This window comes from Gymnoscopelus microlampas (genome assembly GCF_963454915.1).
Source record: "Gymnoscopelus microlampas genome assembly, chromosome: 6".
NCBI classification, from domain to species: domain Eukaryota; kingdom Metazoa; phylum Chordata; class Actinopteri; order Myctophiformes; family Myctophidae; genus Gymnoscopelus; species Gymnoscopelus microlampas.
Window position 1 is genome coordinate 40,624,166 of NC_139943.1, and position 10,200 is coordinate 40,634,365.

The window sequence follows — 10,200 nt, forward strand, 5'->3', positions numbered from 1 at the left end:
GTGGAACGCCCTACCAAAAGGAGTAAAGGAGTGTAAAACCCTACTCTCTTTCAAAACAGCCCTAAAGATACACCTTCAGGAGGCTGCAATTGGAAAATGGCCCCTGTCTAAGTCCTAACCTAACCTACCCCCCTACCCCCCCCCCCCCTCTCCCCTTCTCCTTTTGTACATATTTCTCACTCTTCATACCAGTAACCTGTAAACTGATTGTATGACATTCTATAGTAGTTGTGTATATCTGTCTGTCTCTTATATGTCATCATGATTTGTGTGCATGGGGAACTCATTTGAAACAAGCTCTGTGCTTTTATGAGTCTTCCAGTTTAGTAGACCTTGTATTGTGAATTTGTACTTCCATGTACTGTTGTTCTCATGTCTTACTAAATAAAGTACATCAATCAATCAACAACTACACCCAGGTTTGAAAGAACACAACTTCTTTATATCACAAAGACACTCTGCATTGACATACATTACATAAACATGTCATATGTTTTAGAATATGCGAAATTGGGAAGTTCTACATTGACGTTTGGGACAATCCGACAATGCAATAATTTGCGAATAAAGAACCAAAGAAACATTTTGGTGGGCCTCTCTGAACATGTATTTCATAAAGTGTCCATGAGATGGCACTAGTGCTTTGTTGAAAATATTGTAGACCACCCGCATCATGTGCATTTGTGGGTGTGTGTATACTGTGTATAGTGATGTGTGTGCAAGACTGTGAGAGTGCATGTGCCATACCCACTTCCCTCCTCTTATCTTAATAGGTTAATTAATTGGTGGTAAGTGGTACATTCAGGTCACTACAGGATTTCAAATGAGTTTTGGGGGTACTGTATCAAATGCCTAATTGGTGCTAAAAGCTTTCTTTTCCTTTTCCAAATAGGTGAACTGTGGGAAGCTTGTGAAATGTTATAGCCTAGCGCTATGGATCATAGGGAGCTAGCCCTAGGCCTAGGCTATTGACTTACTACAACTAAACTATATTATAGTTTATAAATGTTGGTATTTTGAGTGCTGTTGCTAAAACTTACAGCCAACAGCCTACTATCCAGATTTTGCGAGTTTAATATCGACCGAGCAGCGAGCAAATAACATCCCAGATATCCTTGTTAAGGAGTCGAGAATGCATGTGCACTGTCCTGTAATTAAATTAATAGGGTAATTCAACTACATTGTTCCCTTTCTGAAATAGGCTAATGAAATGTGTAGGCTGTGCAGTGTTTCTGCCAGTTAATTGTTTGTAGCCTAATCGGTGGCAGCTATTGTTGTAGGTCCAGGTTATTGTGATATTCACTGTGTTGTTATTATGAACAAAGGTATGGAAACCAGAGAGAAGTGGAAACACCTTTCTCCACTTAAGTGGAACTCTTTTGGGCTTAAATGAATGAGGCAGTATAGTATATTGCCTCTTTTGCACTGAACAACGAATCTATCTTTCTCAGACAGGTCCCAGAGATTGCCCTCTGTCTGAACTGGACTCAGATGACCACTAGAGGGAACCCTTACCACCATCACAAGACAACATACAACCTCATTTGAAGGTAATGCATCATCAGCTTACTCATTTCTCATATAGGCTAATCGACTCTGAATACAAGGAAACTGATGAAAGCATAATTTTGAATTAATATAATCCTGGGCAAAAATACTAAAATAGTCAAACTAGATATAGGCTACACATCTTTGTTTTCCCTATGCCTCCAATCCTAATGTATTGACAATAATTGTCACTGTTATTGAACAACAACAACAACAACAACAACAACAACAACAACAACAACAATCAAATAAATATGACATAGCATAACTTCCCATTCCTTTCCATTTAAATAACCCTTTCAGGGTAAACCTATAGAAAATCATAGCACACCATGATTTGGAGTATTTTGATCCAAAAAAAGGAAAAAAGAAGGGAAAAAAATCACTGTATTACATGTAGTCTGTCCTGGATTAAAGCGTGGAAAAGTCAAGTCACAGCTTCACACTTGAATCATCCTAATCGATTTATCCACAATTCAAGGGCAGAGCATTACCGCTTTCCTCCAAATCTAGTGAGTCACAGAGCAGCTCTGTGGGTTTTATGATTGATGTGAGTGAGCAGACTTTGGTGTACATAAGATACTGTTGAGATGGACACTGAACAGATGAAGGCTGTTAGACGTAGAAAACCGCATTGGTCTCCCTTACACACGAGATACCGCTTTCCATAAATGTGAAAATAAAACTTGATGGTAGAATAGGAGACATCAGCTTTTTTTTTTTTTTTTTTGCTACAGAGTTCAAAGTGCAGTGCATGCACTATGCAAACTACATACATACTCCTGATGATAAAGCGCAAATGACATATTTAATATAGTCACTGTCAGGTAGAAACCTTGTATGTCCAAAAGGTTACGTTTACTCAGGAAATGGAAAAAATAAGCTGTGTTCCAATGGATCTAATGTAGTTATTGTTTAGTCCCCAGCTCTTGTTAATATTTTCATTGGTTCTAAATTATGTTTATATAACCCACAGACACACTTAACCGCATTCACTTAAAAAGAAAATGTCAAAGAAATTCAAAAATAGCTGATCTACAAGCTCACAATGCGTCACAATGCGATGCTTTGTGAACCTGTAGATCAGCTATTTTTGTTACTTTTGTGTGACATTGTAGTATGAAGAATATGACATTCATTTACAAAAGAAATGTATAAAATAAAATAAAAAGTTGAAATGTGGAGATACAGGGTTTCCGCCCGTCAGCAACTATATGCTACAAGGGCAAGCTGTCCATGCATTATCACCCATTTAATCCTCACTACTGGTCTGGGCCTGGGCTAATATTACTCACAACACGGCTGTCTGGGGATTGTGTTGTGCTGTGTGATGTCATGGCCCACAGCTCCCAGCTGTGCAGGTGTAGACCTGTCCTGGCCTGTGTTGTTGATTTACTCACATGTTCACTGGAGAACGTCAGGGTTAAAATCCACCAGCCTAGTGCACTGGTGTAAAGTAACTAAGTACATTTACTCAAGTACTGTACTTAAGTCAAATTTGTTGGTACATTTTTCCATACTTCTACTCCACTACATGCATCTCAGAGGCAAATATTGTACTTTTTACTCCACTACAATTTTTTTTAAACTTAAGTTACTAGATACTTTGCAGATTTAGATTATTACAAAACATACAGTTAAGCACGATTGTATGCTTCGGCTTTTCGAAAATAGCAGATCTACAAACACATTGTTACTCAAGTAACGTTGAATGCAGGCCTCCCACCTGAAACTGATTTTATATTGTGGTATTATTCCCACTTTTACTTAAGTAAAACATCTGAGTACTTCTTCCACCACTGGCCCAGTGCATTATTTATGAGCTGGGCCTTGGCTTTGAATACACACATGGGGGCTATAGGCTAATGAACCGGCAGGGGAAGTTGTTTGACTCAGGGGTAAAATAAACTTTAACCACTTAAGGCCTATATACGTTGTCATACAACAATAGTGAAAATAGCAATAACACATCATGACGCTGTGCGTTGCAATGCAATGCATTGTGAGTTTGTAGAATGGCATTTTTGTCTCCGCCAGGCTGAAGGCATGGCCAAGACAATGTTTTGCTCCCTGTCCGTTCATCCGTGTGTGTGTCCGTCCGTCCGTCTGCGAGCAGCTAATCTCCAGCACCGTTGGCCCAATCGCAGCGAAACTGTGTACACACATTCCCTGCATGCCAGAATTTCTCAGATTGGCCTTATATAGCGCTACCAGGAGGCCGATTTTGGCAAAACACATTCTTTGATATTACTCTTACAGTTTCACGTTTTTACCTATAACTGCACCGATCTGCGTGAAATTTTGCACGCACACTCCCTAGATGCCAAGGAAAAACCTCTGCCCTTCATTTTTCACATCTGCCTTTTATAGCGTTTTTCTAGCATGCACAATTTTCAAGTCAACCTCACGGTGGCGCTATAACAGGCCGATTTGTGTTTTAACGTATAATTGCACCGATCTGTGTAAAAATCACACCCTGTGTGAAGGAAGCGGTGCCTTTGGGGCGGGGCTTAACTCATTTCAGTTCGTCCCTATTGGTGGTCTGAGTCCACTTACCAAATTTGTACTTGGTAGCATGCTGCAAACTGGAATGATGGCTGTTTAAAGCCCAGCCAATGGGCAGACAGAGGGGGCGGGGCTTAAGTAATTACAGTTCGTCCCTATTGCTGGTTTTAGTGTATGTACAAAATTTGTACTCCGTAGCATGCTGCGAACTTGAGTTATGGCTGTTTGAAGGCCAGCCAATGGGAAGACAGAGGGGGCGGGGCTTCAGCAATTCATGCTGGTCCCTATTGGTGGTCTAAGTCCACATACCAAATGTGGACTTGGTGGCATGCTGCAAACTGGAGTTGTAGCTGTTTAAAATCCCGTGCTCATACGGGCGGACGGACATAACATACGCTGGGGGTCCCTGGACCCCGCTTTGATAACTTCATCAATTCATGCTCGTCCCTATTGGTGGTCTAAGTCCACATACCAAATGTGGACTTGGTGGCATGCTGCAAACTGGAGTTATAGCTGTTTAAAATCCCGTGCTCATACGGGCGGACGGACATAACATACGCTGGGGGTCCCTGGACCCCTCTTTGATAACTTCATCAATGCATGCTCGTGCCTATTGGTGGTCTAAGTCCACATACCAAATGTGGACTTGGTGGCATGCTGCAAACTGGACAAACGTAGAGCGGTTGGCACCGCTAAAAATGTGTATGTGCATCTGTCTTTCATAGCGCCACCTTATGTAAAACATTTTTTTTTAAATATTACTCTTTCAGATTTTATCAAAATTTCACGCAAATCGGTACACATGATCTCTATAGTCATGTGATCAAGACGGATCTGTTTGATCTTTCATATTCCATCGTGATTGGCTAAGATCGACATCTAAAGTTTGCAGGAGGGGCCGTTTTGAACAAAATGCCGCAAATCATGAACGCAGTGTCCGATTGCGGTGAAACTTTGCATGCACATTCGCACTACGTTGAGGAAAAAATGCCACCCTTTTAAAATTGCCCTGTTTTTGCAAAACCATTTTTTTTACCCACAATGACCTGACATGGCAGAGTACCTGTGCTCCGAGGAGCACTTTTTCTAGTTTTTCATGTAGAGAGGACAATTGTTTACTTGTAGTTTTGTGGTAGTTCTTGTTTGTCCAAGCAATAGTGGAGTAGAAATTAACAAATAAACAAATCTTTCTAAACGTAATGTATGACTCTGACCGAAACAGATTAGAATACAATATGAAGGAATATGAGGAATTGAAACAAATGCTATTTTAACTTCAAGTAATCAGACACAAATTCATTTTGGGTGGAACACCACTGGTTGGTTACCCTAAGATCATTTGTGTCTGAATTCTATATTAGCATGCCTTGTTAGTTTTAGAGATAATTTTGAATTCTCCCAATTTCAGTCAGCCTGAGAAATATGCAAGTATGAGTCTGGTTGTATTTTCCAGGCTGGTAAAACAAAACGTCTGGATGAAAAATGTTAGCTTTTTGTTTCCCATATGGTACCTGACTTTGGCTGGTGTACTCCTGTAATTAAATGGCAGAACATGGCACTTACACTGTCAGGATTAGTGTTTGTACCATGGGGCCACAACTGCTTTGCCCCTCTGGTATTGTATATCACTACTTTGGACAGGAGCACCCACAAAAGAATCTTAGTATAGAGTTAAAAGCTTTGTTCACTGCTATGTTTGACTGCAGACAAGTCTTTACAGCTAAACTTCACCACAGTTTGAGAACTGCTGTCCTTGCCTGCATCTTACTGTGTGCATGTCTGTTTTTCAGGTATAACAGCTTTTCAGGTACACAAGACATTCTTTAGACTTCAAAATGGACCATCCTATAAATCTGTATGCTTTGTGAATTTTATATCATCTTATATATGCAAACCATGTGGTTTAGCCCACACTTTACAATGTACGGTGGTATCAGTTTTTAATCTCGCTTTGTCTTTTGGGTACATGTGTAAATTGAAGTTCATATAATAGTTTATGTAATTTGTGGATCAAAGGCTTGAAATCACCTAGGATATCTCAATGTATTGTTTTTGGGGCATGTTAATAGAAATGATTACTATTTTATTGCATTTACAGTTGTCTTTCAACACTCCTTGCTTTTATATGAAATGCAATTGCAAGGTCTCTCGTTACAAGCTTTGACTTGACTTCTGTGGTGACAAGCCAAGTAACAGACACTAAGCTTTTGTCTATACCCTTCTGATTTAATCTAGCACCTGTTTGCCTATGAAAAGCTTCAAGAAGGGCTCTTTGATATAGGGGCTGTGTGTGTGTGTGTGTGTGTGTGTGTGTGTGTGTGTGTGTGTGTGTGTGTGTGTGTGTGTGTGTGTGTGTGTGTGTGTGTGTGTGTGTGTGTGTGTGTGTGTGCGCACGTGCGTGTGCAGCTCGCGTGCATGTCTCCGCTTAATCCACCATTGCTAGATCCCATGTTATCAGTTAAGGATAGGCATCAACTAATCCATGCTACAGGGGTGGCCATTCGTCTTTGATTTTTTTGTGAATATATCACTTAAGATAGTATAGAATAGCTATAGGGACACTCAACATGGTTTAAGCGTGTCACCTCAAAGGCAGTTTTAAATTTCATTTCACTTTTTGCCTGTTTGCTATAGTTTTTAAATGTGATTTATAAAGAATAGACTATTTGACTATTTAGAGCCGCTGCCGTGCTAAAAGCATGCTTTTTTAGACTTTGAGTGCTCTCTGCACTTGTCACAGAGAGACGAGAAGATCCATACAGGGGCTAAATATAGAACAAAACCAGCCATTGAGATCACATTATGTATGTGTCATGGTCCTTGACTTCTTTTTATTTCTCCTTTCCACATTAAATATTCCAGGCATCAGCGTTATTGAAGCCCTTTGTCAAAAAATCTGTCTTGTGAAAAGCCTTTGCCCTCGTGGATTGATTGGATCTGGATGAATTTTCACTTTAATATATGTTATATATAAAGCATACGCTTTATATATAACCAAATATGTTCCCATTGGTTTTTAATGGACAGTGCATATAGAAAAGGATTGTTGTGCTAGCCTGTAGCTCACTTTCCAACAACACTCACAGTGCTGTGTCATTGCAGCCTGTTTGCAGCAGGGTGTATGATAGAAGTGTGTGTGTGCATGGCATAGTGGAATAGTGCATTATAATGATATGAGACTGCACATATAGCCTACAAAAGTGGGCGCAATGTGCTTGGGTGTGAGTCGCTGGCATTCTCTCTCAACTCACATTTTTCTCTTAGAACAACTTGAGCATGCTTAATTTGAACCTGCAGGTGTGAGCTCTGTGGGGACATGAAACCGTTAGAATCCTAATTGCTTGGAGTATGCCACGGCATGGGTTAAGTAGAGCTGGGAAATTAACCGAAAATATATCAAAACTGATATTTAGAACCAATAACCGACTTAGAAGAGAAGCACGTTTTTTTTATTTTTTATATATAAACCAATTGACACGAAATAATTTGAATATTTTTTTAATAATCCATTAAATCGATCAGTATGAATGGTGGCGCACAGAAATTGTAAAAATAGTTAAAATGGTTAAATGGTTAAAATGTTCACTATTGCTTTTAAATAATCATTCTTCAATCATAATTGAGGCAAAAGTAATCGTGATATTAAATTATAGTTATATCGCCCACTGCCCAGCCCTAGGCTGAAGTATGTGTGTGCTATGTGCTTCAACTGATGTACACATCTAAGTTCATGAAGATCCTTTCCATGCAAGTACAAGATAATTGGAAATCAGAATATATTCTGTACATTTTTTGCACATGTCTCCAGTGATATTGCAATAAACCATTTCACTGGCTATCGATGTTGAGCACACAGGCGAGCTTTCCCTCCTTAAATAGATTAATCATATCTACTCTATAGGCTACAAATAGGCTGGCTCTCCACATCAAAGGACATAGGAGTTATATTACATATTTATCATTCTATTTGATCTTGCACTGGAAATTGCAATTCTAGCATGAACATGCACTTTATATAGGAATATTTTCTCAAATGTTGTATTTTGCTTAAGATAAGAAACAGATCCTTGCTGGCTTGCATAGTAAATAAAAATAATTTGTGGCTATGTTAGGGCTTGGCGATATGAACAAAATCAATTTTTTTTTCAATTTTCTTTTTTCACCCCAAACTTTTCAGGGTTGTTAGGGACAAATCTATTCTCTCTGTTAGGAGTAATTTATGATTTTCTTCTCTGCAACGTACTAATGCTTAATTTAGGCTTTGTTTACAACTGTGCTGAAAAAAGCAGATCTACAAGTTTAGATTGGCTGGACTTTCAGTGTGCAATACCGCTCTACGGTGAAGTATAAATCAGGCTTAAACCTTGTAGGTGTCTTCTCATCGTGAATGTTTTGTCTGAGCTTTTCAGCTCTGTAGTGAAATATCAGCACGTAGTGGACAGTGCAGTTTAAGTGCAGAAACCGTCAGTATGTGGTGGTCTCATAGTGTGATCAGGGGCGTAGCCACGGGTGGGCATAGGTAGGCCTGGCCCACCCATTTGTTTTTTCTGCCCACCCCCCAAAAAAATTAAAAGAAAAAAATTATAACTTTAGGCTATTTTTTAGTTCTAATTTTTTTGCACGCGCTGTACTGTGCGCTGGACTGTGCGCTGGACTGTGCGAGTGCGCACAGTCCGGGCACACATGCACACGCGCTGCACGCTACGCTAGCCAAGGCCCAGCCTTGGCTAGCGCTCTGGCTACGCCACTGAGTGTGATGCTTTCTTGTCAGGGGTGTGACCGGGTAGGACATCTAGGTAGGTTAAATAACAGTCATACTGTAAACTTACCGCTGCTGTCAGTCTACCTCAGTGTTAATTTAACCACTTAAGCCCTATTTCATACTTCATCTTGAGACTCTCTCAAAAATGGGAAAAATAGCAATTCAGGTGTCAGTAAGTAAGAGTAACAGTAAGAGTGTAACACGGGAGTGGTAAATGTACGTGTAAAGGTCCCTCCACTCCAGTAGTAGAACATGGGAGCGTTAAATGGATTAGCCACTATTCATTGTTGTTTTCAGAGCCCAGCTACAAATGTGCTTAAATTATGATCTAATTTGACATTGTTCTTGAGCAGGAGCTGAGCAAGGAATGTAATGAGTACTGAGATGGGCACAGTGACAAGTGTTGTGGAATTATGGATCAATCAGCAATCGATGAGGCACATAGGAGTCTAGACAATATTCTAGGTGGTGATGGTTTATGCTTTATGTACATGAAATCATGGTCAGAAGTACATTAACACTCATGTCAGTGGTACGGTAGTTCTGCCTTGAGCACAGGGGACAGAGATCCTAGTTATACTGTAGCTGCTTGAAGGACAAACTGAACCATAACAAGATAGGCTGTACCAAAACAATAGCTATTAGGCCTAGTGGAGACATTTAGGCTCTTACAAGCTGTCAAATATAATGTATTGTGGAAGTATTATAAGTGATGGTAAAATATAAAGGTTAGATATAAGCAGCCATATCATTTCTTCCTCACAGGGTTCAGTCTGGAGTGTCCCAGGTGAGGAAAGACCCCAACCAAAAGTCAAAAGAGATTCTTCTGGCTACTTTAAAAGTGTAAGAAACAACTCAGACTCATGTTTTCTAACATACAAAACAACTCTAATATTGTGAAAATAAGACATTAACTGGCTGGCTTACTGTTCTGGGAGGACGTGACCCCCAGAAAGGGGGTGGGGATAAAAAAAATAATGAATAAGGATAATTCCTTTAACAGGTCCGTTCATGAAAGTCCTTGCGGTCTTGTTTCCAATGAGGGCCTGTGAGCAATTAGGGGTTAAGAGTCTTGCTCAGGGACAAATTTCATTTCATCGACACATTTGCTGGCCTGGCCTGGAATCGTACCTGGGGCAACCAAGGCCTCTGGCTCCCTAGGCGGGCTCACTAACTCATAGTTTGGACAAAAATCCTACGGGAGTACACCTCGTACAGCACTAGTGTGGGTCATGACCGAAAAGAATACGATTGCTGATACAAGTGGCCAAAATTAGTTTTCTCAGATGGGTGGCCGGCCTCTCCCATGGAGATAGGTTGAGAAGTTCAGTCATCCGCGAGAGACTTGAAGTAGAACCGCTGCTCCTTCACTTGGAAAGGAGACA